The 27,510-nt window shown below is 47.8% G+C and overlaps 1 protein-coding gene across 3 annotated transcripts in view; it reads left to right on the forward strand.

The window, feature by feature from the left end:
* The window catches only part of HSF1 (heat shock transcription factor 1), a 1,218,386-nt gene that overhangs the window by 458,340 nt on the left and 732,536 nt on the right, over positions 1–27,510 (forward strand). The window lies entirely within an intron of this gene.

Genomic DNA, 27,510 nt, shown 5'->3' on the forward strand with positions numbered 1-27,510 from the left:
TCTGACAATCAGCGGTCGTTGGTCTCCATCGGAGTCCAAATTACACATCAACCTTTTAGAGCTGAGAGCAATCAGATTAGCGCTGAAGGCTTGTCTGCCATCTGTCAGAGTAAAAAATGTCCTGATAATGACGGACAACACAGTGGCCCTACATTATCTAAACAAAAGAGGTGGTGTAAGGTCACTACCTCTGTGCAGAGAGGCAATGTAGCTCTGGTATTAGGCAATTCAAGAAGGAATCCCCTTAACAGCAGTTCATCTTGCCGGGGAGGAGAATAGGATGGCGGACACTCTGAGCAGGCAGAGCACGGTGTCCCACGAGTGGGAACTGTCTCAGGAAGTGATTCAAGATATCTTCGCCCTTTGGGGAACCCCTCAAATAGACCTGTTTGTGACCGGACTCAACCGGAAGTGCGAAATGTATTGCTCAAGGGAATTTCCCCCGAGAGGAGCCCTAGGGGATGCGTTTGTGGTGGAGTGGAGCGTCCCACTATTATATGCGTTCCATCCGATTCCCGTCATTCCTCAGGAGATTGAGACGGTTCGAAAACCGCATAATCCTAATTTCCCCGGATTGGGCCAGGAGAACGTGGTAACCAGACCTCATCTGTCCTCCATTACGTCTTCCTCAGAGAGAGGACCTTCTCTCACAAATGGAGGGCCAGGTTCTCCATCCAGAGGTCAAAACGCTCAACCTTCACGCTTGGTATCTGAAAGGCTGAGATACAAGGATTGGGACCTTCCAGATGACTTCATGGAGGTGTTGCTTTCGGCAAGAAGGCCAGCAACAAAATCTCTATACCGTTGCTGTTGGAAAAAGTTTTGCAACTGGTGCAGAGAAAAGAATGTTGATCCTTTTCTATGTTCCATTCCGGAAGTTGTTGTCCTTCCTCTTGTCCCTTACACATAGAGGTCTAAATGTTGGGACCATTAAAGGCCATCTTGCAACGCTTTACATTTTCAAGCGCTCCTATTTCAAAATTCCTTTAATTTTACAATTCTTAAAGGGACTCACCAATGTGTTTCCTCCTTACCCCTTCGAAGTACCAATTTGGGATCTTAATCTGGTTCTAAAATTCTTAATGTGTGACCCCTTTGAACCCCTGCACACTTGTCCATTAAGATTACTAACATTGAAAACCGCTTTCCTAGTTGCTGTAACATCTGCAAGAAGAGTGAGCGAATTGCCGGCACTGTCTTCTGGGTCACCCTATACTGTGTTCCATAGGGACAGAGTGGTATTAAGGGTTAAACCCTCATTTTTACCTAAAGTTGTGTCCGATTTTCATTTAAATCAGAAAAATGTTCTACCCGCATTCTCCTCCACCTAAGGAGGAGGAAAGATTGCACAGGTTGGACCCGAGAAGAGGTTTAAGCTTTTACATTTCTAGGCTTTCCAAGATTAGAGTGGATAATCAACTTACACCGGAAGGAAATTGGGTCAATCGGTGTCAAAGCAAACCATATCCCGTTGGATTGTGCTTTGCATTTCAGAATGCTACAGATTGGGGGGGGGAAAGACCCACCAGAAGGCTTAAGGGCCCATTCCACCAGAGGCATTGCCTCTTCGACAGCCCTTCAAAGAGGTGTTCCCATAAAATCAATTTGTGAAGCAGCAACTTGGTCATCGCTGCACACTTTTTCAAAATTCTATAGTCTGGATGCTTCCCAGTCTAATGAGCTTGCTTTTGGTAAAGCAGTGCTATATTCCACCTTATAATGGTATAAAAAATCTACTCCCTCCAGAGATTTTTCTATACTGCTTTGGGAGTCTATCTAAGATGAGGAATACGTTGGAGGACGCAATCCATTCGTAGAACAAGTTACTTACCAACTGGTAACGTTCTTTCGATTGGATGTTCCTTCAATGTATTCCTCATCGCCCTCCCATCCTACCCCTCTGTAGATTTTCCGGGTTATTGCCACTTCAACTCACTACCGGCACAATCTATACAGTAGTGCAAGAGGGGGAAAAACAGAACTGAGGCCAAAGGGCGCCGCATGCTACTTGTATACCTAATGTCAACCTCGACGGAGGCCTTCGAGGGATCATCGACTCGACGACATCGACGCACGGCGCCCTCTGCTGAGAAGAAATTTCCGCAGCAGCTAAAGCTGGATGGAATACATAAATCTAAGATGAGGAATACGTTGGAGGAACATCCAATCGAAAGAACGTTACCAGTTGGTAAGTAACTTGTTCATCTGAAATATTGATTCACTATGGACAGACCCTGCTGTGTACCCGGTAAAACTGGGTCTTTTGCATCTGCACTGAATGTGCTTTGAAGATATTATTATTTTGATGGGACCCCTTTTGGTCTACAGTTAAAGCTTAAGGCATTTTTAAATTTTTCCAGCTTCCACAATTTGCAAGCAAACCCACTAAAATCTAACATCATTATATTTGCCAATAGAAAACGTATTAAATCCGACAAATGGAACATGTCCGGCTCAAATATCCAGCTTGTCCACGCCCTACGTTATTTGGGCAACCATCTTTCTGATTCCAATTCAATAAAAACTTGGACAGCAGGCTTAAAGACAAAGGTGTGTCCTCTTCTTTCACAAATGAGTCATATTTAAGAAATATTGTACATTTTCTGTTACATTTCATTGATTTCTATGTGTTGAAAGTGGAGCCTACTTTGTTGTTTGATCTGACATATGTTTAGTCGATCTAGACAAGATCCTAAATGGGGTTCAAGGCCAGTTGTTGAAATTAACGTTGGGTTTAGCGCTTGCTGTTCCGAATTCTATAATTGGGCATGAATTAGGGCTGCTATCTCTATCTGTAAGGCACTCCTGGCGTAAGTTATCTTTGTATGCCAAGATGCTTGTGCCACTGCAGAACTCCATGTATCAAGACCTTAAATTACTGCTGGAGGGCAAAGTCCATTTATTGGTCGCATTCGATGCTCAAATGAAGGGTGTTTTAGCACTAATAAATGCCTCAGTTGAAGATCTTGCGTTGGGTCTTCTGAATATCAAGCTCAAGTTGTTTCAAATGGATTAGGACTATCGATTCTAATCGCACACAGGACCTATGCGGAATGTGCCATATTTGAAAGAAATAGATTTGATTGTTCTAGTTGCATACTAAAGTTTCCATGTGCAAAGGCAAGGCAAATTTATATCAGGTTTAAATTGAACCAGCTTCTAACTATAGAGCGTTCGCACTACGGACTGATGACTGTGGGATTTAATACTCCTACTCCTCCTCCTCCGTCCCGTCCCCTTTCCTCCGTACTTGTGGGACAGTCCTTCCATCGGGACGGGACCTGAGCACTTTTGTTAAAAAGCATCAAAAATGAAAATGTGTGTACTTCTCTTTTTACGCGGGATAACGCATGCAGCTGTCACCCGGCGCTCCTGAGCTTCGGCCCGTGCATCGCCCTTCACTCCTTTTCTCCACGCGGTCAGGACTGGACACGCATCTTCGGGAGTTTTTTGTTCCTATTGTACTTCGAATGGATTGTGTCCTCCCACGTATTCCTCATCTTAGATATATTCGCCAGCTTGCTGCTGCTTCTGAAAAAAAAATTGCCAGAGGGCCCTGTGCTTGATCCCTCGAAGGCCAGCGTCGACGTCATCCGTCATATAAAGGGCTTGAGCGTGCCTGTTGGATTCAGTTCCGTTTTTCCGAGCTTCTGCTTCGTGTTTCGAAACGGCGCATCAGTTTTCTCCTCAGAAATGTCTTCTTCCTCAACTTCGACAACACCCAAGACAAGTTTTAAAAAGTGTCTGAAATGTGGAAGAAATATCTCCATTACGGATCCTCACCGCAATTGCCTTTGGTGCCTTAGTCCTGATCACCGAGTCGAGTGCGGGTCGTGTCAGGCGATGTCGACCAAGGCTCTCAAGGAACACCAAGGTGAGCTAGCAGTGGGAGAAGAGTCTTTCAACTCAGCAAAAAGACTTGGGAGAGTCGAGAAAAAAATCTCATGAGTCGAGTTGGTCGAGGTTGAAAAGTCGCTCGAGGAAGTCTTCTTCCTCTTCATCTAAAAAATCAAAAAAGCGACGTCTCAGATCTTCGTCCTCTTCTGCCTCCTCGCCCGACAGGAGGTTCATTTCATGTCCTATTAAGCATGATTCCCCAAAAAAATAAGAGACCTTTAGGGCTTCAATGCTAAAAAAATTTGAGAAGGCGGCTCCGATCCCCTCAAAAAAGTTGCCCCTGTCCACTCTAAAAGTGACAGAGGGAAATCTAAAACGACACACGCTAAATCCGAAAAAAGGTCGAGGGCGTCCTCGGAGGATGAGTCTCCAGCGCCTCATGAAACAATACAGAAACCTTTGGTGCATAAATCGAGGTTGACAGGACAAAATGGCGTCCTCATCGTCGAAGTTCGGTATCGACTTGACTCGTCCTTCGATGACTTCATTGAAGCCAAAGATGGCGTCGATACCTTCGGCCTCGGCATCAAAGCCTTGCTCGATGTCGAAGCCTTCCTCGATGACCTCGGGGATTCCTTCGAGCATATCGAAGCCATCGTCGCTTCCATCAACTCCTTCGACGCCTTTGTCGGGGAAATCTTTTAAACCGACTCCCAAGACGATAACTATGGCCAAATCTAGGTCTATACCACCACCTTCACCAGAAAAAAATGTCCGCCCTCAGCCCAGGCAGGAATTTTCTAATCCATTTATGCTATTTTTGAAGAACAAACCTCTGATGAGATTACATCAGCTGCTGTTAGATTTGGGACAAGAGAAGTCCCTGAGGAACAAGTAGATCCTAGTTCAAAAATGGCACACCTTTATGAGTGCCTACAATCGGCCAGTGGCCTAGATACCTCACCTGAGGTAGAATTTGAAAGGCCTGACCCCACTGACAACGCTGAACCGGGGTATAGAAACCTCATGGGAAGAGTGATAGATTTTATGGGGTGGAAGTCAGTGTCTCCAAGGTATGACCACGATGACTTGACTGATATTATTGATGAAGGACCTCAAAGACCCAATCCTTCCTTTCCACAAAGCTCTTCAAAAGAGACTTATGACAAATTGGGAGACCCCCAAGTCTTTACCAGCTGTAAATAAAAAATTTGTAGGAAAGTACAGACCTGCTCCTTCGAATCCAGAAGATCTGTCTAAACACCCTTCACATGAAAGCTTGGTGATTCAAGCTGCGACTGCAAATAGGCAATCGGCTTATCCCTCCATGCCCTCTGACAGGAATGACAAAAGGATTGACGCCTGGGCGAGGAAAGTTTTCACTACAGGTAGTATGGCCCTTAAATCTACTAATGTGACTTTTACATTAGCTAGATTTACTTACACCCTGTGGAGCTGTTTGGATGCAGCGGCTGATCACATCCCGGAGGGTGAGGAGCGGGATGGTTTCCTGGCGATAGTAAGGGATGGAAAGGAGGCTATGGAGGAGTGACTCAGGCCAGGACTGGATACTGCAGAGAGTATAAGCAGGTCCATGGCATCTAGCGCAGTCTTGCGTAGATTTGCATGGCTAAGGAAATCGGGCTTTGCATCTGATGTACAGTCCAGATTACTTAATATGCCCTTTGACGGCTTGAGGTTGTTTGGCAGCAACGTGGACTTCTGGCCCAACTGAGACCTACACCTCCTCGCTTCACTGCCCTCCCCCCCGCCAGTGTCCCTCTCCCACTTCCAGACCTAGGCCGACCAAATGCCAGGCAGATCTAAGAGCACGGGGCACCATGGACAAGTTCACCAAAACGGACCCCGAGCTGAGCCAGACCAAGCGTCATCCTCACAAGACGCACCTGACCCGGGCCCTCACCGCAGTGTCACAGCGCCTGATCTCACCACTGTAATGGAATCCATGGCCAAAAATTTGCAGCTCGATGACATCAATGCGAATGTTGCCTCACTTAAGACTCGAGTGGACCAGGCTGGATCCAGGATCACTGAGACCGAGAATAGAATTTCGCTCAACGAAGATGGAATCCACGCGCTCCAAGACACTGTGTCTTCCCTGTCGCAGGAAATGAAAAACATCAAGGCGAAATGTGACGATTTGGAGTCTCGCTCCCGCAGAAACAACCTGCGCATTCTCGGGGTTCCCGAGAACGCCCTTAAGGGGCGCATGGAGGATTCAGTTGAAAAACTATATGGTCTATATTGTCCTCACAATAATGGCCCCTACGCCTCCCCACATACACCAAGCACACCACACCCAGCGCCCGGCACTAAATTCAAATGCCACAGCACCAGACTATATCATCACATAGTCTCAACCACCTAGCCTAGCTATCAGACTCCACGATCTCAGAAATCGATCTCTACCTAGGTATTTACTCTGCGCACCCACACCCATCACGTCAAGAAATACCAGATTAGTCACCCACGCCGCACCACTACCCCACACTAAAATGAGCAATTGCACTGCCCCTCTCTCCCCACCACCCCAACTTGCCTCTACACTACCTCGCACTAAGTCCTTCATTACCACACACACACACCACAATAAGCACACTTCACCCCATACTAGTATAAACAAAAATGTGAAAGGCACACAATACCCATTTCTCAAATGTGCACTACTGAACATACGCTCCCTACCTGCCCATGCTTTAGAGATAAATTATCTACTATCTACACATAATCTGGATCTACTATGCATCACCGAAATGAAGGCAATGATGCCTCCTGCCCAGCCATCGCACTAGCCCTACCCCCAGGCTACACCATCCTTAGGCAAAATAGACCTGATAGGATTGGAGGGGGAGTCGCCCTTATCCACAAAGACTCACTGTCCATTAGACTAGCAGACCATAGTACATGGGGTGGAAATGCTGATATTCTATCAGCCAAGCTCACGCTCCCCCCAATAATCTAATCAATATCCACATCCTGTATAGACCTCCCGGACTCCCAGCAGACTTCCAAGAGCACCTCTCCCACCGGCTAAGTAACATTAAAAAATCCTCCCAAATCCTGCTATTAGGAGACCTAAATTTAGGATACAATGATCCTAAGGATAAAGCCTCCACACTCTTGGCAAAAGAACTTGCAGGCCTAGGATTCTCCCAGAGTCCTCACCCCCACTCACTCCAAAGGCCACACCCTTAACTGGGTCATGGATCACAACTGTGTATCCAACACTATCTCAAACACCGCCCTTCCATGGACGGACCACACGTGCATTGAATTCCTTATCCCCACCAACCCCCAGACCGAAGACTCTCACCCACGCACCACCTGCCATAACAAGAAGCTCTAAAAAACTCAACTCAGACAACTTGCGACCCTACCTCAAAAACCCCTGCCTAGCACCACCTTTCTCTCAGGACCAAAATATACTATCAGCTATCTTTAATGATACTATCACAAATGCCATAAATTCCATAGCTCCACTTGAAAGCGAGAAAGAAAAAAAATAATTTCACTGCAACTCTTGGTTCTCAGATGAACTCCAAACACTCAGAGCACAAAAGCATCAGTCACTAAAAAACTGGCAAACGGATCCCAGTGACCTAAATAAGAGCCTTTTCAAACAGATAGCCCTGCAATATAAAAAAGCCACCTTAGTAGCAAAATCCAACTCTTTCAATGAGAGGATCTCAAAGGCCAATTCCCAAGCTAAAGAATTATTCGCAATCTTTAATGAACTAGTCACACCCCCGGCTACCGCAGACGACAAAGCCTGGTGTGTGAGCGTCCATTCTGCCATGCTCATCACAATAAAACTCCTCCAGAATAAAATCCAAAACCACTGCAAAGCCCTCCCAAACCAAAAAGCTAACCGCACTACACAAAACAAGGGTAGTAACTTCAATCACGCTCAATTCTCTTTCAGAGACCTCACCTAACCGAAGGTCCTTGATCTCATCAAAAACCTCATACCAGCTCTTTGCAAAGCAGACATCTGCCCTCCCAAAATCAAGGAATGAGCTAACGACCTAGCACCCCTGATTACTGCTTTCATTAACGCTTCATTCCAAACAGGAACTGTTCCAACAAATCCTCACCACTACACACAGATGCATCAACAACACTGCTCCCACATACCTATCTGAAGCAATATCAAGAACCACTTCCACTCGCCCCACCAGAGCTCAATACACCAACCAGCTACACATACCTCGCATCAAGAGAGCCACAGCTGGAGGTCTAGGCTTCTCCTATATTGCACCGAAACTTTGGAACTCACTCCCTGCCACCCTTAGAGTTGAAACCTCCACCTCTCTTCCGCAACAACCTCAAGACCACTTTCCGCAATTAGCACTGTGACCCCCTCCCCTATTTCTGTCATGTATATTGTAATATAAACACAAATGTAATATAACTATTGTAACCTTGTTTATATATATTGTATCCCTGCTCGAACTGCTCATTATGTAACAAATGCATGCCTCATGACTCTGTAACTAAGCATTGTACTGTAACAAGTGCCACGATGTCCTCGGGCTGTTGTGCGCTATATAAATACGAATAAAACAAACTTGAATGTCAGGCGAGCCCTAAAGTTTTCCTCGAGTGAACTCAAGCTCCTAACAACTCTCTCACATTCTGAGACCTGAAGGGGAAACCAGCTTCCGAAGCAACTATGCCCACTGGATTGCCTTATGTTTTTCATAAGACTATAGCATTCAAAGCCTTCGACCACCGAAGAGCGGGGCAAAGCGACTGCTGTTGCCTTCCAAAAATAGGTCCCTTGGGAGTCCATCGCCAAAGCAGCTTTGTGGGCCTCCCCATCAGCTTTACCTGAGCTCCAGGGATGATGCCCATTTTGGCCAGGATGTTATTCAGAACTTATTCCAATAAAGCGGGTTTTCCATCCACCCGTATTACTGGTGAGGTGTGCTTGGCAATCTCCCACAAGTATGGAGGAAAGGGGACCGGACGTAGGAGTATAAGTTACTCACCATATTGACTACCTTACTCCTAGTCCATAGTCTCCTTTCCTCGATACACCAGCCCGCCGTCCCCTCTAATAAGTAGCCTATATTATTGCTTAAATGGTCGCAGACCTGGCGAAAGAAAAGGACTGAGGCGATGCGCAGGGCAGAGCACGGGAGGGTGGGGTTAGAGCTGCATGCGGTACCCCGCGTAAAAAGAGAAGCACAAACATTTTCATTTTTGGTGGTTTTTAACAAAAGTGCTCCGGTCTCGTCCCGAAGGACGGAATGTCCCACAAGTATGGAGGAAAGGGGACTGTGGACTAGGAGGAAGGTAGTCACTACGGTGAGTAACTTTGTTATTCATGTCGATTTTGTCTGTCATCTGCTCACGTGGAAACGACCAAACATTTGGTCCTCTACTGCTCTTATTTTGAAAAGGACTGATTTGAGTTGATGGGTTGTTTTTATCCAGACTAAACTCTGGGAGCAAGTCAGTCTTTCTGGGAAAGGTGTATGAGAGGTACGAACACTCGGCTGTTATTGGCATTAAGTAGATATCTGTTAAACCGGAGTTATTAGTGATGATATGAGTCCACTTTTAATGTTGTTAACGTTACATAAGCCGTCCCAACCCTCTTGCATGGTCACATTGAACCTAGTCGATTTTTGAGCATAGCATTGTTTGAAACATCAACTTTCGGTTATGTTGGTGAGTAATGTTTAAGTTGTGCACTAACGTGGCAATTTATATCATCCAAATATAGAATAAATATTTTTATACTTTTTCTATATTGTTAATTTGTGTTCTAAAAGTGTATTTATTTGAATTGTTTTAATCTGACAACCAATGTCTACAGATGAGTTATATATTCTCACTTATCTAGATGAAATGCAATTGTTTTGTTTTATTAACCCCATTTGTGATATATAACTGTTTCCCTTCTGATGTATTAAGATTATATTTATATGTTAGTGTTGTGGTATAGCAGCAACGCGCATGTGAACTTTTTCTAAACTTTGTCTAATAATTCAAGTAATATTGATTGTAAACGTTTCTTTGTGAACCATACACAAATGAAATCAATAAAAATAATTTTTTTTAAAAAGAGGGTCTTTAAATGTGGCTTTTTGCAAAACGGAAAGGCCTGATTTAAAGGGAAAAAAATCGTTTAGGCTCACTCGTGCCCTTTAAAAATCCAAATGCAGACTCTAGGGATAAATGAGTTTTCAAAAATTGATTAGCAGAGTTTGCTAATCAAATCTGTTTTTATTAGCAAACAGACCCATTTTATTAGCATGTTTTACTAATATTGTTAATGTCACCAGAAGTCATTTGTACCCAAGACATAAAATGAGCAACAATACAGCAGTTGTACATACCGCTGAAATAAGACATTCGTGAGAGGAGTCGAGCCTTGCAAATTCTTTAAACTTCAGCTAGACCTGCATTTCGTGTAACTTAGTTTACCTATTCAACCCAAGTGAAATGCACTCTACCCATAGCCACAGAGAACAATACCGTTAAAATGTGATTTCTGTAAAATGGTGCATGTCACTACATACCCACTTTGTTTGGAACCCTGCTGGCACCCAGAGGCCATCTATGCACAGTGAAACTTTTATTTTACATTTACTGTAAATGTAATTTACATTAACATACTGCGTTTAGTATTGCAGTAGAGTTGTAGATGTACTGACTGGATGGAACTATTGATCACTACTTTGTGTAAACATCTAGTTTGCTTTGTGTATTCGCTATGTAGGAGGCAAGAAAGAGACTTAAGCAGAGTGGATTGCGTAGCAGGCACAGACCTGGGCAAACTAGGTGGAATATTGTAGTTTGTGGTCATCTCACTTTCAGGGAACCTGGTATAAAGCAACAGGGTGATCATATTGAATGTCATAGAATCTCAGGGTATGGTTTCGCTCAGAGGAGCACCAGCTGCAAGATGAATGCAACCTGCAGGTTACAGAACTAGGTTTGCCATCAAAAGCATTTAATTATGTACATTTTCAAAAGTGTTAGTTTTGTTTGTTTTATTATTTGTAATGCGCGAGCATACCCTCAGGTAACAGTACGCAACATTTACATGAAATTGCGAGGCTTAGTTACAACAAGAATATATAACACAGTAATATCAGGATTATATACATATATACAAGTAGGCAGCAATAAGTACAGGCAATAGGCAGTACAGTATGTACAGTTGGCAAGAGTATGAAAGACTAGGCGCCTGGGTGTGTTTGGAGGCCTACATTTTCAACCATAAAACGACCTTAGATCGGAAGTTCTGATAGGGCAAGTCCATTCTGAGAGTTGGCGGTAGAGAGTTCCACAGTTTAGCTGCTTTCACTGGGAAGTTGTTACCCCCTATAGTGGAGCGTTTAAAGTTGGGGACAGAAAGGCAGTCTTTATAGGCTGTTCTTGTGGGTCTCGGGGAGGTCTGTCTATGGAATCTGTCGATCAAATAGATAGGGGCAGCAATATTGAGGGATTTGTGAGTGAGCCAGTTTTTAGGAGAATTTTATCTTTGATAAAGAGCCAATCATTCTTTTGGCAGTATACAGTAACATGCTCGCTTCTGGAGATGCCCAATGCCGCTCTAAGAGTGTTATTCTGGAGAGTTTGAAGTTTGCTGGTGGTGGCTTTAGAGGACCCAAGATAGAGAGCGTTACAGTAGTCCAGGCTGGACAGTATGAGGGCTCTAGCCCTCAGTGTTCACTAGTCAATTTGATGTATCTTGCCCAACAAAATGAAGTATAGTTGACACTATGAAATTTAGATGACATTAACATAAACTTTACTGTAAAGCAATGGGATGATGCAGTATTTTACACCAGCAATACTATAATTATGCATTATGTAACAATTTATATTTTAGCAATGGAATTGCATGATTGTCTTTTAAAAAAGTTGACGGAGGTCTTTGCCAGACAGGATATTGAATGCTTAATACATGTATCTTCCCGATTTCCTGGTTTTCAATTATTTGGAAAAGGAATTCTAGCCTAGCACTCCCACACATGCCTTTGGCACTTAAGAGTGGAACAGATTACTTCTGCACTTTCTCTCCACTAGCACTTGAAGTGAACAGGGAAAAGAGATTGAAGAGAGCAGTGAGGACAAGAGGAATGTAGTACGGTGAGCTGTGCTTTAATTGAAGAGGACAACTTAAATAGCTAATTTTGCTACACAAGTGTCCATTTGATTAGCAAACCTACCGAATTGCATAGCAAATTGCTTATTTTATGCCTTGAGACTTGAATCAGGCTTTCTGAAATCCAACAATCAGAGATTCTGAAAAAGTATTCTTCAATCTTGTGAGATCATCTTCAGAGAGAAAAAAAGTAGCTACTACAATAAGATATTCTTTTACTCTTGAAACATCCCCAAACAGTATTGATCAAATACCACTTCTCACCCATTAATCAAATGCCCCCCTCACCCATAAAATAATGAATAACCTGGCATGCCACCCCCACAGTTTGAGTGTGTGTAAACTGACTCTATTTCTTCAGTCACTCAAACCTTCTAAAGATGCAGATGAACCATGCCCTTCTGTCAGCCATTCCTCCTGCAGATTCCCCAGGCATTGCTTTATTCACCTTTATTAATAGCTCTCTTAATTTAGGATTAATTCCTAATGGGCTCAAATGCTCTAATCATTCCCCTCCAAAAACACAGGGTCAGTATTGCTGAGCAGCAGGCTTTTCCCAATTCCCTAGGGTCCCTCTCACCCATGCTTCTTAAAGTATGATGCATCGCTTTTGCATATAAAATGACGAAGCCATTACAGAGCAATTGTCTCCGGGCTTAGAAGTTGCGAGTCCCAATCCAAACAAAGTAGCAACTTGAGAGGACAACGCCAGAAAGGTGAAACCAAGAGTTCTATTTTTAAGGTATGCTTGTTAATTTAGACAGCCCACACAGGTTCTCCTTGCTCCCTGCTGCGTTCCATATCAGCCTTACATCCGCTGCTTCAAGCACGTGTACACACCGCATCTAGGGCACAGTAACTGGGCACAGGAGTGAGAATGTGTAAGTGGGAGACACATTAAGGGAAAAGCACAAGGAAGGATGCCAACGAAGGATCGCACTCAAGGAAAGGGGAACAAAGCGGTCACACTAGTAAGGACGAGCACAAAGGGAATAACAAGTTTGCCACAAAAGAAGCTCACAATATAAGACATCTCACTTTGCTGACTATATAGGCAACTTTTGGACTGGGCCATGCAGCATTCAGTCTACCCACAAGCCTGTACCTTGGTGGCCTCTTTTAGTGGAAGTGGATGCACTGAGCAGAATGGCTGACAGGAGTTCAACAGGTTAATTTCGTCGGATCTTTCAGAGATACGGCTCCATGCTAATTGATCGGTTTGCATCACCTCGGAATACTCCCTGTCCGATTTATGCTTCTCCAGGGGGTGCAGGCCTTTAATCCTTGGGAGATGTGTTTAGACTCCACGGGAGGGTCAGTTGCTCTATGCCTTTCTACCCCTTCCTCTTCTGTACAAACGTATCCTGTTATTGGCCCAGTAAATACTTGTTCTCTGATCTTCTGGAATTGATGCTGTCCTCTTCTGATTCTTGCTCTTCTTCCAGACCTCCTCAGTCAGCAAGATGGACAGGCTCTCCATCTACCTCTTAGCTTTCTGAAATTAGTTCTCTGGTTCCTGAAGACTTATTTTGGGGGAATCAAAGGCTTTTGTAGGAGAATATGGCTAGTCTTCAAGCAGTTCTCAAAGACTCCACAGGGAGACAATACAACACTAAATGGACAAGGTTTAGCCATGGCCAGGGGTGTACTAGTCCTCTTCAAGATATCATTGGACACCATTTTGGCTTTTGTTTCTAGCGTGGTTTCATCATATATAAAACTTGGTTAATGTTGTACATTCCTTTCGGCCATGTGGAAGCCAGTTGTCAGACGTTCCACAAGGCTCGCTAGGTTATACCCACAATGAAAGCGCCCAAGGCCGCATTCGGATTTTAACTTGCACTTATTAATGGTTATGCGCAGACCCTCGGACCATATGGCAATGGTGGATGTAAAACTGTTTTCCATGGAAAACTGCATTCCTGGTGACCCTCACATTGGCTGGGTGCGTCAGACATTTGCAGTGCATGAGCTCCAAAGACATTTTCACTTCAAACCAGAAATTGGTCTTCTTTCTAGAACCTCCTGACAAAAGGTTTTTACTTAGAGCATATGAAAGCCTTCAGGATTTCAGATGGACTGAATGCTACTTTCGAGACCCTTCTGTATGATGTCAGGCTGCAAATGCCTTTTTTGCCCGATGAGTTGGCTTGTGCATCTTTTAGAGGCACACAGGACTCAACAACACACGCCCCTCAAAGGCCTTAATGTGCATATGATTAGAGCCAAAGCAGCCTCTTTATCCTTCCAGAGGCATGTCGCCCACGCCGTGGCCCCCCCATTTGTATCTCTACCACCTCGTTAACCCTACATCATTTCTCTATAGATTATTCACTATACACCAGTTCATGTGCAGATGTCAGATTGTCAGGTGCTTTTAAGGGACCTTTTTGTCTCGGACAACTGAACATGCAAATCACCTCCTGTAAGAGGATGTTTTGCTCTCTGGCTATAGGTAGTCTCCCAAATGCAAGGAGGGAAGCCACGTAAAAGTAATGTAAACATACTCGCCATAGTGGCTACTATACTCCTAGCACATATACCAATTTCCTACTTGCGCCTTCTCTGGTAAAAAGGGGCCCTTGTAGGTCTGGTTTCGTTCTGTTTTGGTGTTTTTACCAAAGGTAACGTCCTCTCATTCGCCCATCTGAATGAAAGGAGACAGTTTTAGTCAATGCCCTCGGCAGGAAAGAGGCATCCCTCTAGTGGGGGCTGCATCGGAGGTTTGTGGACATGGTCTACTCCGGGTGGAATCTGATTCTGCCCTGAGACTTGTATACCTGTCAGAGGTGTCTGATAATCCCTGTCACCCCTTATTGGGTGAGCGGGGACTGGATTGCTCAATCTGCCCTCAGGGGAGCCCCCTACGAGTGACCTGCTGTCTTCCTTGCAGCGGGATCTTGTACCCTAGCGTGCACAGCCTGGACCTTTATGCTAGTCTGTTGACTTTGAAATGCCATGCCTCGTCCCTCTTATAGTATTGTCAGCCTTTAGGCCAGCTATTAAATGTATGCAAAGGTCTTGTCAGTGTTGTGTTAGTCGTATTGTTGTCTGAGTTTATTCAGGTCATTAAAAGAATCCATTAAACATGAAATTCATCATAACACATTATTTAATGTAATTTTAATTGGTATCAAACTATGAAATTATGTTTGCAGTTTCCTCCTAATTACTCAGCGCTCCTTTGATATATAACAAAGCCCATGCTGCTTTCCTTTCTTCTGCTTGCAACAAGAACTATAAAGCAGAATGACAATGTAGGCCAGCCTCCGTTAAGACTGGCACAAATGTTTGATTTCTAATGTGACCATATGCTGGGCAGAACAGGGCAAAGTGGATAATGTCCTCCCTGGCGTAGTCATATAGTGCACAGTTTGGCTCTTCTTGGAACCCATGCCATTGTACTGTCGGCCGTAAGCATGAGAGAGTTAAAACGGGCTCACATATTGCCACATCTGTCTGATCTCAGATTACCAAAAATGAGCGAGGGCTGTATACAGTCTATCCTGCTTATCTGAGCTATTTGCCCTAACATGCAATCCCTGTGACTCACTCTGAGCTTTAAAGAATGTTACAAAGCCTTTCTTGTTGGAGTTCTTCTCCTGGCCACTCAGAAGATTATTGGACGGGGGAAAAGACGGGGGCATTCATCTGGAATAGTCTGAACTGGACATACTTTAGCCACAGAATTTAATGGTAGGTGCCGCCTTCCATAATGCTACCCAGTATATGGTGGTTCAGAGACACCCTACGTGTGCCCATCGCCTAAAATAACAACGGGGCCAACACCCAGTTGTCCTCAATTGAACTCAAGCCTACCTCTGTGTGAACAACATGTGATGGATGAGACAGAAGAAGGCCCAGAAGACCATTCAGGAGTTTAATTTCCTTGATTTGTATCTGGGACACATTCTCAAAGCCCCAGAGAAAGGCCCTGTAATTACTGGATGCCTTTGTGACCTTGTAGACTTCCAGAATCATGTCCAAGTGTTGACCTTGACACCTGGCCGTTCGAGACGATCCTTCCAGTGATTGACCCATCTTGATCATTTGCCTATTGATGTCTGCTGGGCTGTTGCAGATGAGGTCAAGCGGATGCCAAGATAATCAAAATCGTGCACACAGGATATCACTGAGCCGTTGCTCACCATGGGATGCATCTTTATGAACTTCCTCACATTCCATTACCGCTGGCTTGGCTTTATTGACTTTAAGGTTTAGAGCGTTCATGAACCTGGTGTATTCATCAATCATTTTCCGGAATACATTGGGTGTCTTAGCAATGAGGATAGTATCGTCTGTATATGCTAGCAGTTGGAGGGTCCGGTTGCCCACGTCTTGGACAGTCCACCTCAGTATTAAACAGAGCCTGATAAAGCATGTTTATAGAGTGAAAAGAACCATGGCCAGCACACAATCCTAGCGAACCACAAGGTTTGCCTCAAAAAAGGACGTGCACCGGCCCTGGTCGCCAAATGTTACGCATGCCTGGTTCCCGTTGTGCACCAATCTCGGCACCTGTAACTGATCCTCGGGACAATTCAAAAACCCGAGCGCAGCCCACAGCTTCGCCTGATTAACCATATCGAAGACTGTGCTCGGGTCCAAGAAGGCCAAGTAAATCCTCTCTCCATGAACAAAAACAGACTTGCCACCAGTAGGTACAGATGTAAGGCCAGTTCGGCTGTGCAGACCCCTGTCCTAAAGCTAAATTGTATGCCACCTCTGTTCCAATATAACCCTGCCAAAGATCTTGAATGACATGCCAAGGAGAGGGATTGGTCTGTAAACGCTTGGGGGAGGGGAGGACGTGCAGTCGCCCTTCTTAAAAATCGGGAAAGGATTTCTTTTTTCCAGGACAGCAGTTTGAACCCCCATAGCCAGAATAGCATTAAATGTGCACGTTGGCAACAAATCCCATAGGTCTTCCTCAAGACTGAAACAGAGCTGCAGGTATAGCATCGGGTCCCGAAGCCCAATTGTGTGCTTGTTTATCAATGGTTTGTGTTATCTGTCACTGAACATATCGGAGGCATTGAGGGAGAAAAAAACACTGTTTGCTCCAAGTTGCCAAAATAACGGCCCAAAAAATGATTTACTCTGGTCCCTGCTGCTAGATGTTTCAGTGCCCACTGATATTTGATAAATGCCGGGCTGGTTGTCATAACCTGCCACAACATTTTGACATCATTAACTTCCACAGTCTTCAGCTGAGCCTCCCACGCTTCACCCTCCATCTCCTGTTTCCTCTTGGGCAAGACCAGCGTATCGTTATGCAATAGCTGAGTGATCTTGCCACTATCGTCTTGGTGCTTTCAAGACAGAAAGAAGTTTACGTTTACACTTAAGGGAGTTCTCATCGAACCATCCCCTGGCTGGTCGATGTTTTGTTAAGAATTCTCGCTGAAAAATATCAGTGTGCACGTAAGTTGTCAAAAGACTCAATGATAGAGGAGGTCACGGCAGTGTCTAAAATCCGAGACAACCACAGGGAACATACAGGACCCAACTTGTGTTATAGGATTGCCTGGTTAATCCTTTCCCATTTAATTCACCTTTTGCAAGCTCGGGTAACTGAAGCTCCGTCAAGTTCCTTATGGGAATTAAAGTTCCAATGTCTCCTCTGCCATGACATTTTAAGTCTACTGGGAAAATAGTCCCTGTGTAGGTTACGTAGAACCTCAAACTCCTGAATCATATGCCAATTTTTCCATCTCCTTAAGGAAATAATTCCTCTCCTGCAATCTGAACTGCAAGGGTAATTTGCCCCCCTCCTCTGATCCCGCCAAGCAGCGTGCCCTGAATTCCTGGCTGGGCCAGACAGTAATCTCGGAAGGTAGGGTCGTTTTACTACACCAGATTAATCTGTGAGGTGCTGTGCCTCTATAATTCCATCAAATTTGCAGCTGTTCTACGACTGCCACCATGCTGCAATCTAGACTTTTCTCCCCGCAACACATGGAGTCTGCACCTACTTCATTTTGCTTTCTACCTTGAATGATGGCCGCCCTCTTCCTCTGCACTGGAGTACCTCAGAGGGTTGCCATGAGAACAGTCGCATTCCTCGCGATTGGCCTTTCCTGCTGTTATCTGGCCTGCCTGGAGCAAGCAGGCAAGAGCCAGTCTACAGCACCAAGGCCCACACAAAGGCACCTATCTGGACCGGTCAGGATCTGGATGGAGTTCCCCTCCATGCTGCTGCCCCTGCAGCCTTCCCCCAGCCCACGCTGCACACAACAATCTGACTCCTTGAGAAGTTGGCCATCTCTCAGTTTACCCTCCACATAGAATCTGTTGGTTGTCGCCATGACCACCAGTCTGGCTTCAGAGCATCCAGAGGCACGAAAACTGCTCTTCTGATCACTTGTGAAAATTTGCTCTCAAATCTCGACTCTAACTCTCCCTCTGTCCTCATTCTCCTCTACTTTCGACACAGTAAACTACAACATCCCGATATCTCAACTTTGTGACACTGGGGATCACAGATCAGGCCCTGGCATGGCTTGTCTCATTTCTCTCTGACTGTCCTTCCCAGGTGGATCTGGGGTCTTTTATCTCAGCCACCACACTCTCTCTACTTGTGGTGTCACCCAGGGATCTAACCTATCCCCCTATTTCTTCAATGTCTACATGGCCCATCTGGCCGGCTTGAGCTCTGCCTTCACCTCCAACTTTCAGTGTTATGCAGATGACGCACAGCTCTCTTTCAGGCCGCCTCCTTCTCGCTCATCCATGACTATCTATCCGCAATTCAGTCCTGGTCTGCTGCGAACGATCTCTGCCTCAATGCCAGCAAGACAGAGATCGTCCTCATTGGGACCCCTGCTCCTGCTTTCCCGCTGTGACTATGGCTGGACTCACTTGGGCCTGGGCCCTCGCCCACTAGTGAGGCAAAAAACCTAGGAGTCCGCTTCGATTCCACTCTCCTTCTCCTATAGCATCTCGGAAAGCTCTTTAAAAAAAAAAAGTCACTACCAGCTGCAACTCTGTAGAGGTATTCAACCTATTCTCACCTTCCCCCAGAGGCTTACTGTCTCCAGCGCCCTAGTTCTTTGACTATTGCAACAGTCTATCTCAATCTTCCTACTTCCACTCTCCGACCTCTACAACTAATCCGGAACAGAACCGCAAGACTTATCCTTGGCCTCAAGCCTAGGGACCGCATCTCTCTGTCACTGAAATCCCTCCACTGGCTCCCTGTGGCTGCAAGGATCAAGTTCAAGACCCTCTGCATAGTCCACAAGGCTTTCTGGGGCCGGGCCCGCACCATCTACAACTCTCTCTCCCTAAATACTCTCCTTCTAGAACCCTCTGCTCGTCTGCCTCAACTCTCTCCGGGTGAGCCGATTTTCAAAACTGAGATTTTGGGGTAGATCTTTCCTCTGCAGGTGCTTCCCTCTGGAACAGCCTCCCTGCCTCTCTCCGTCTTCAGCCTCATCACCCTAAGTTCTGGAAACTCCTCAAGACAATCCTCTTCTCTTCCTCCTTCGCTCTCCTCTCCCTTGTTAACTCCCTCTCTATTCTTGCCTACTGCCCTTCTCCCTAACTCAGCTCTGTTTGCTGACTGGTTGCCTGCTGCACTGCCAGGGCCACACAGGTGTCGGGCTCCCCCGCCAGTCTTCGCACTTGCCCCCAGGCCTCTGCACTCCACCCACCACTTCTGTACTTCTTTACACATTCCTTGAGAATGGTAACACCACAACACTTAACCCAGGGCTTTGGACTGGGCGCACTTCCCCTTCCCCCACTCCCTTCATTCCATGTCTGGCACTTATGTTACCTAGAATGTACTGGGCCTGGTCCGCCAGGCTTAGTAAGGTTGTTTTTTGTTCCTGTATGTCCTTCTCCAGCATGGAGTCTGGCATGGATTCACATGCTCATGAATATTCCCTGTCGTCAGGCTGGGAATCCTCGTTAAAAGAAAAAAATCAGTTTTTGTTTCTGAACTGTCTTTCTACTAATAACCAACCACTGGTCTCTGGGTCATACTGCCCCCAGCCAATGACTGCCCTCTACCTAAGCCCCTCCTCTGGCAGCCATCTTCAGATTTTTACCCTACATTCAAGTGTTCGGAATCCTCGTGCTATAGCTCTCGAGCTTTTACTGCGTGTTGCGTTTTCCCAAAGAGTTTACTCTGTTTTTGTGAAATCGAGCCTCAAGCTCCACTGTTTAATCTTCTGATTAACGGGGACCCGTTTCGGAAATTTCTACACCCCTTAAGGGCGATTTTCCGTCGAATTTCACTTCTTGGAGGATTTCGGAAGATCTTTGAGGCCTACCCCGTGTGGACATGGCCCAGGACAAAGACTCGAGGTCAACTGGATCCAAGCTGTTTAGGATCTGCCCAGGATGTGGACTACAGAACGTCTTCAAGGAAGATGAGCACTCCCGGTGCCTCTACTGCCTTCACGCTGAAGGACCGTCTTACTCGACTCGCTAACTGGCTGGAGGCTAAGAGCCCAGCAGCAGGTGAGAAGTCGTCCGAGCGGTCTTCTAAGACCTTTGAGGGCGCTCCGGTGACGGGGGCCCAACAGAAGGCAAAGCACTGCGAGTCTGCGGGCACTGGGAGCACAGTTGGTTGGGGCTCCTCGGCTGCCAGGCAGGGCGCGATGTCACCGACGCCATCAACCACGAGCCAACGCTCCGGCTCGGTGAAAAGGAAGTCAGAGAACCCGGGTAAGCTTCGGGGGAAGCCCCGGCAGGTCCCGACGGAGAAAGCCAAGGGGGAGCGAGGCAGTGACCCCCCCACGGTGAAGGCCTCAGATGCGCCCAAGGTCGTGAAGGCCCAGATTCACCCGGCTAAGGCCTCGATTGAGGGAGTCGTGGCAGCCCTGGCAAAGCCTGCGGAGGTGAGCCCAGTGGAGACGACCTCCAGGCCTAGAGTTTCCCTGCCATCCCGGAGGGAATAGTCTTTCCAGCCTATCGAAAAGACCCCCATGAAACCCCGTGATGAGAAAGGGGTGGGGGGTAGTCCTAATTGACTCGGATACCTCTTCCGAGGACGAGTTGTCTGTCATCAAGGTAACCCTGGACAAGAGGTTCGAGGAGAGGGCCTGTGTGAAGGATCCCAATGAGGCGGACGTGAAGAGCGAGGGTGGAGCCGACGAAGAGCGGCATATCAACTAGGAACCGGACACCACGCCGCTGCCGGCGCTCCCGTCTCAACTAATGCCACCTGCTACGGACAGGCAGGATGAAATTTTGCTGGCACTGCAAACCCTGTGCACCGAGATAAGGACGAGGCTACCCTTGCCTCCGGTGGACCGATCCAGCGGCGCCTGGTCCGACGGAGTCCTCCACTCAAGCGGAGATGGGTCCATCCTCCCCCACCCTTCCATCCTTCACCTCCATCCCCTCCACCGAGAGATGAGACGGAGACGGTGACGACTGGGACGGACGACGGTGGTGACGACGGAACGGATCTCCCATCACCCCCTCCCGACGAAATTAGCTCATTTCATGCCATGATCGCCAGGGAATCGGAGCTGTTCCAGCTATGCCCCGAAAGAGCAGAAGGAGGGGTTCCTCTACCAACGACAGGGGCCAAGAGGAAGACCGTCATCTCAGTCCCGTTACTGGACGACATCTGGGACGAAGGACTCTCCCTTCTGAAGAACCAGTCGACACGGCCCCTGTAAAGAGGGACCGGTACGAGAAGTACCGGGTCCCAGACTCTGCGCCTATGTGCCTCAGGGCACAGCCGCCCCCGGATTCGGTGGTCTCCGCAGCGGCCAAGAAGAAATCGGCAGGGGCGAAAGCATCAACTTCCACTTACCCACCGGACGGCGAGGGGATGAAGCTGGAAACCATGGGACGACGGGTCATTTCTTCGGCAGCGACGACCATCAAGACGGCCAAAACGCCCTCTCGATCGTGGCCCGCTATGACCGGGAGCTGTGGTTTAAGATCGCTCCCCTCCTTGACTTCCTCCCAGACAAGAGGGCGGAAGCCCTTGAAATCCTGCAGGAAGGCGAGGTGGCGTCGGACCATGCCATCACGGTGGCCACAGACATCGGCGACACCGGTTTATGCCAGATGGGCAACAGCGTTTGCCTTCGCCGTCGAGGTTGGCTCAGGGCCACCGACTTCCGTCAGGATGTGCAGACCAGGGTACTGGACATGCCCTTCGACGCGAACAACCTGTTCGGCAAGACAGTGGATGAGTCACTGCAGGCCTTCAAGGCGGACACCGAGACGGCCCGGGCCTTGGGCTCTCCATCAGCGACGGCCGTCCTTTCTGACCTCCGGAGGCAAGTCTCAAGGTGCTTCCAAAGGATTCCGCAGCAGCTCCTCGTTGCACCGCCAGGCGGCCCGCTCTTCATCGAAGGAAGCCTACAGAGGCCGCAACAAGGCCGGTGGACACCGTCGTTGCCAAGGGCCCAAGATGACAAGGCCTCGGCGAAACAAGACTGAACCGGCCGTGACGTCGGGCCCCCACGGTGGGAGGCCGGCTGGTGAACTTCGTCGGCGCGTGGAAGTTCATCTCCACCGACCGTTGGGTGCTGGATGCCCTGGCCCACGGGCACACTCTGGAGTTCCAAAAGAAGTGTCCCTATTTTCCACCAGTGGCCAGGAAGGAAAACCACATTCCACAGCTGCTTCTGGAGGTATGAGCAATGCTGAAGAAGGGCGCGATAGAACTCGTCCCAAAGAGGCGTCGGGGCTCCGGAGTATACTCGCGTTACTTCCTCGTACGAAAGAAGACCGGCGGCTGGCGGCCCATTCTAGACCTACGCCGCCTCAACAAATTCATAAAATCCCAGAAGTTACGGATGGTCACCCTCCAACACGTGCTGGGACAACTGGAGTAAGGGGATTTCCTGTCGTCGCTGGACTTGGAGGATGCCTACTTCCACATCCCCATCCACAAAGGACATTCAAAGTTTCTGCGCTTCATGGTCCAGGGGCAGCACTATCAGTTCAAGGCACTGCCCTTCGGTTTGAAGTTGGCGCCAAGGGTCTTAAAGTGCCTGGCACCGGGGGCGGCTGCACCTGCAGGGGATCCACGTCTACTCCTACCTGGACGATTGGATCATCCAAGTGAAATCAAGAGAACTCGCCGTCGACCACACAGCAAGGACCGTCCGCCTGCTCACGGAACTGGGGTTCTCGTTAAATTATGCAAAGTCCTGCTTGGTGTCCTCGCAGGGCGCCCTATTCCTGGGAGCCAGATTCCACGGTGGCAAGGCTGGCGTCGCAGTAGGAGGAGAGGATAAAGGCCATCCTGGGCAAGGTACAATGGCTGTTGACCACAGAATTTGCCAGGGTGAGGTCCATCAAGTCCCTGCTCGGCATGATGTCATCATGCATCTACCTTGTGCGACTGTGTAGGTTGCGGATGCTGCCGCTGCAGGTGTTCCTCGACGCCCATTGTTTACAAATGACGGAAAGTTTCGGAGAAAAGGTCTCCCTCAAAGAGACTTTCCGGCAGGTGATCCAGTGGTGGGGTGTTGGGCAGAATCCTGGTCAGTTCCCTTAGAGAGCACTACTCAAGATTAGGACTACAGGTGAGAGCAATAAATCCCCTTTGGTATCAGTCTGTACCACAAAGATTTAGTTGGTAGCTGTGGCTGAGCAGTCAGACTTATATCAAGAGGGAGATGAGCAGTATTCAGGGTTTACACATTAGGCCCACTAGACTATGGAACAAGGCAACACTGACCAAAGCTTTGTAGTTAAAAAGTAGATCTATATTAATTTTATACATTTCTATTCAAGCACATGTATCACAAGTATCAAGCAAGTTAAATTAAGTCAATGAAAAATATACACACTCCCTATATGAATTGTAGACAAAGTGAACCAGAGTGAAAACTGAGCAAAACGGCACAGTGGAAACTACACACAAGGGATCCTCTAACAATTCCTCACAAGGGAGGGAAAACACAAGTTATTAAGAAATAGGTTCTTATACACCCTAGCAACACTTCCCATCAGTTGTGAACAATACTTAGAATGAAAACTGAGCAAAATGGCAATTCACAATGATTATACTGTGGGAAGAAAGAGTAGTTATAAGAAAGCAGTGCACCACACAGTTCGAATGGAGAATCAATCTCGAGAAGGCAGGTCTAACAAATGTGACCAGACTCAATAGGCCTGTGCAAGAGTTAGTTGTACAGGGCAAGGGCCCAGGAGCAAAATGTTCTCGTAGCTGCAGTCAAGTCTTTGGTTAACGATCTTTGAAATGGTGGTTGCAGAAGTTGAAAAGACAATGTTAAGAGCGAGGGTGCGGCCAACCCAACAGGTAGGATTTAAAACGCCTTTAGAGCTACCGCAGAGAAAGGGCGGCCTGGCGGAACAACATACCTTTAAAGTGAAGAACTGACTCCTGCAGTGGTGGTCATTCCTGGTAGTTCCTGCAGTTCGAGGGGTCCAGCAGAGGAAGAGAGGCTGTCGTCGTGGAGGAAGGTTCGAGGTACTGCACTACCCAGGGATGAAACCAGCCGCGGTGCTGCCAAAAAGGTACGCTCCTTTTAATTGCGGTCTGGGTCGATAGCTTCCTGGATATCCGGTCTCCAAGTGCAGGGCACTGGCGATTCGACCACGGCAGGTTCGGGGCGGCGATTGGCAAACTGGTTGGCCCCACCAGCTCAATGGAAGAACGCTCTTTCAGATGATCTCCCCTCGTCGTGTGGGGAAAAGTGGTGAGACGCTGCAGCAGGGCTTCACCGGTGGTTCAGTCGTTCCAGATGTCTTTGGCTTCTCTCCTCTTCGGCTTCCTAATTCCAGTGGCGATGTCTTGCTCTTCCAGTCCTCAGGACCCTGCTTTTATGCGAAAAGAGCCCCATTCATACAGCCTAGCTGTCACACAGAGTGGAGTGGTCATCTTGGTGGGAGACCCTCCAACCTATCAGGATAGAGTGCGAAATGGGTTGCGGAGGCAACCCTGTCCATGGGTCCTACTCCCCCTCCCACACAATGGACCCAGCCCAGACTCAGTGGCGCCGGAAGGAGGGCTTCTGGGCAGAAGCCTGTCAAACGAACGAACAAAGGATTCCCGACCTGATTTAGGATTGTAGAGAAAGACACGGGAAAGAAGTTATATTAAAGTTCTGGCACATAAAACCTACCGGAGCAAAGTTAATATTAAAATGCACCGGCGGTATGTTAGAGGCTTTCAGAAAAAGTGGTAGCCTCGACACAATGGGAAAATCCCATAGAGAAATATTCGCGGTCGGATATAAAAAATAGTAACCACTGCCACCAGCCAGAAAGTTTTGAGAGCGGGACTTTAGGGTACCGTCTCGAAAATGAACGTAGGGGGAAAAACTATTAACCCCTTCCAGTACCTCCATAGTAGGATGGGTTGTACTGGTTTAGTTCATAGAAATTGACTAGTAAAGTCAATGGGGACTTTACATGCCCTGGGAGACAGTAGTCGGTCCCAGGGTATGGAGTCTATGTTTGGGGGTCGCTACGACACTCCTGTGTCACTGCACTGAGGGTGCTGTGTAACACATGTGAATAAAGATGGTTCCTATGGGGGGGGGAATAAATCCCATAGGCATTAATACAAAAATAGCCTAGAACACACATAGCAAAAATGCCTAAGAGTGGGGAAAAAGAGTCTCACTCTTAGCAGGTAAAAAGAAACCAACCCTTCAAATCCAGCAAAGCTGCTGGGGGACTCTATAGGTAAGGGAAATAAGCCATAGAATGAGAATTCTCCCTAACATGGGGCACCCGCACGCATCTCGCGGCCGGCATGGACTCCCAGACCCCAGCGCATCAGGAAGCGGTGACGACGGATGCTTCCCTGGAGGGATGGGGAGCGCACACCGGAGATCTCCACGCAAGAGGCCTTTTGCTCACGGAGGCGAGGTCCCTACACATAAATGTCTTTGAGCTCTGGGCCGATTTCTGGGGCCTCATGTCCTTCCTCCCGTCCATCAAGGGCAAAGTGGTACGGGTCTTCACCGACAACACCACCACGATGTTCTACATCTGTAAGCAGGGGGGCACTAGATCCCCGCTCTATCCAAGGAAGCGCAGGACCTTTGGCAGGAGTAAATAACACAGTTGCAGACTCACTCAGCAGGGAACTGCACTCGTGCCATGAGTGGGAGCTCTGGCAGGATCAAGTGGGTCTCCTATTCCGATGATGGGGCAATCCCCAGAAAGATCTGTTGGCGACGCTGACGAACACCAAGTGCCAGAGGTTCGCCAGCAGGTTTCCCCAGCCGGAGAGCATGGGCGATGCATTCTGATTCCTCTGGGACTGCCTGTTCCTCTGTTCCCACCGATGCCACTGCAACTCATCATTCAATTTATACGGTCCCGGTGTAGGATGATCCTCGTCGCACCAGCGTGAGCGAGGCAGATATGGTATCCGGACCTTCTGGACATGTCAGCGTCTCCTCCAGTCAAGCTTCTGACGGACGCAGATATTCTCACCAGGGAAGGATGCGCGATCTTGCACCATGACCCAGGGTCAGTGAACCTGCAGGGCTGGCTCCTGCAGCACTAGAGTTCGGAGACTACGATATACCGGCGGACTGCAAGGAGGTACTTGCCAAGGCCAGGGATTCCTTGACCCTTAAGTGCTATGGACATAAATGGAAGAGGTTCTCGGTCTGGTGCCGTGCACAGAAGATCAACCCTCCACGGATTACTGCCCTCAAGTGGCGCATGCATCCATCAAAATTCATCTGGCGGCTATCTCCTGCTACACCAGAACTCCGGGGCAGTCGTCGCTGTGGTTGCACCGCCTGGTGAAGAATTTCATGAAAGGACTGTTCCGCTCGTTTCCGCCGGTGAAGGCTTCAGCCCCGGCGTGGGAGCTCAATGTGGTGCTGACCAGGCTCATGGGACCTCCATTCGAACCTTTGCATTTGCCGCCGCTGAAGTTCCTATCATAGAAGACAGCGTTTCTTGTGGCCATCACCTCTGCATGACGAGTGGGAGAGATCCAGGCCCTCTCCTGTAAACCTCCATACCTGACATTTCACGAGACGAGGGTGGTGCTGAGGATGGACCCCTCCTTCATGCCCAAGGTGCCGTCGGACTTCCATCTCAACAAGCCCTTGGTATTAACCGTTTTCTTCCCGTCGGCTTTGTCGCCAGCTGAGAGGACTTTGCACTCGCTGGATGTAGCTAGAGTGCTGAAGTTCTAAGTGGACTGCACAAAGAGTTTTCGGAAGACATCACAGCTGTTTGTGAACTTTGGCGCTGTGAACCAATGGAAGAGCCTCTCCAAGGCTTCCATTTCAAGATGGCTCTCTGGCTGCATCATGCACTGTCACCGGACGTCCGAGAGCCCATTCAACCAGAGCGATCGCTACTACTACGGCTTTCCTGTCTGGTGTGCCCCTGCTGGGCATCTGCAGGGCTGCTACGTGGAGGTCGATGCACACCTTCACGAAATTCTACTGCTTCGACCCGGATTCCAGGGAGGAGTCTAGAGTCGGCCAGGCAGTGCTGCGCAACCTGTTCGCTTGAAGGTGAGCCTGGTGAGGAGGTCAGAGATGCTTAATATTGAGCCTTGCCACCTCTCGTGGTTGTGCGTGTGTACTGCTATGCATTCT

Source organism: Ambystoma mexicanum, chromosome 5q, assembly GCF_040938575.1.
Source record: "Ambystoma mexicanum isolate Mex_15411 chromosome 5q, UKY_AmexF1_1, whole genome shotgun sequence".
Taxonomy (NCBI): domain Eukaryota; kingdom Metazoa; phylum Chordata; class Amphibia; order Caudata; family Ambystomatidae; genus Ambystoma; species Ambystoma mexicanum.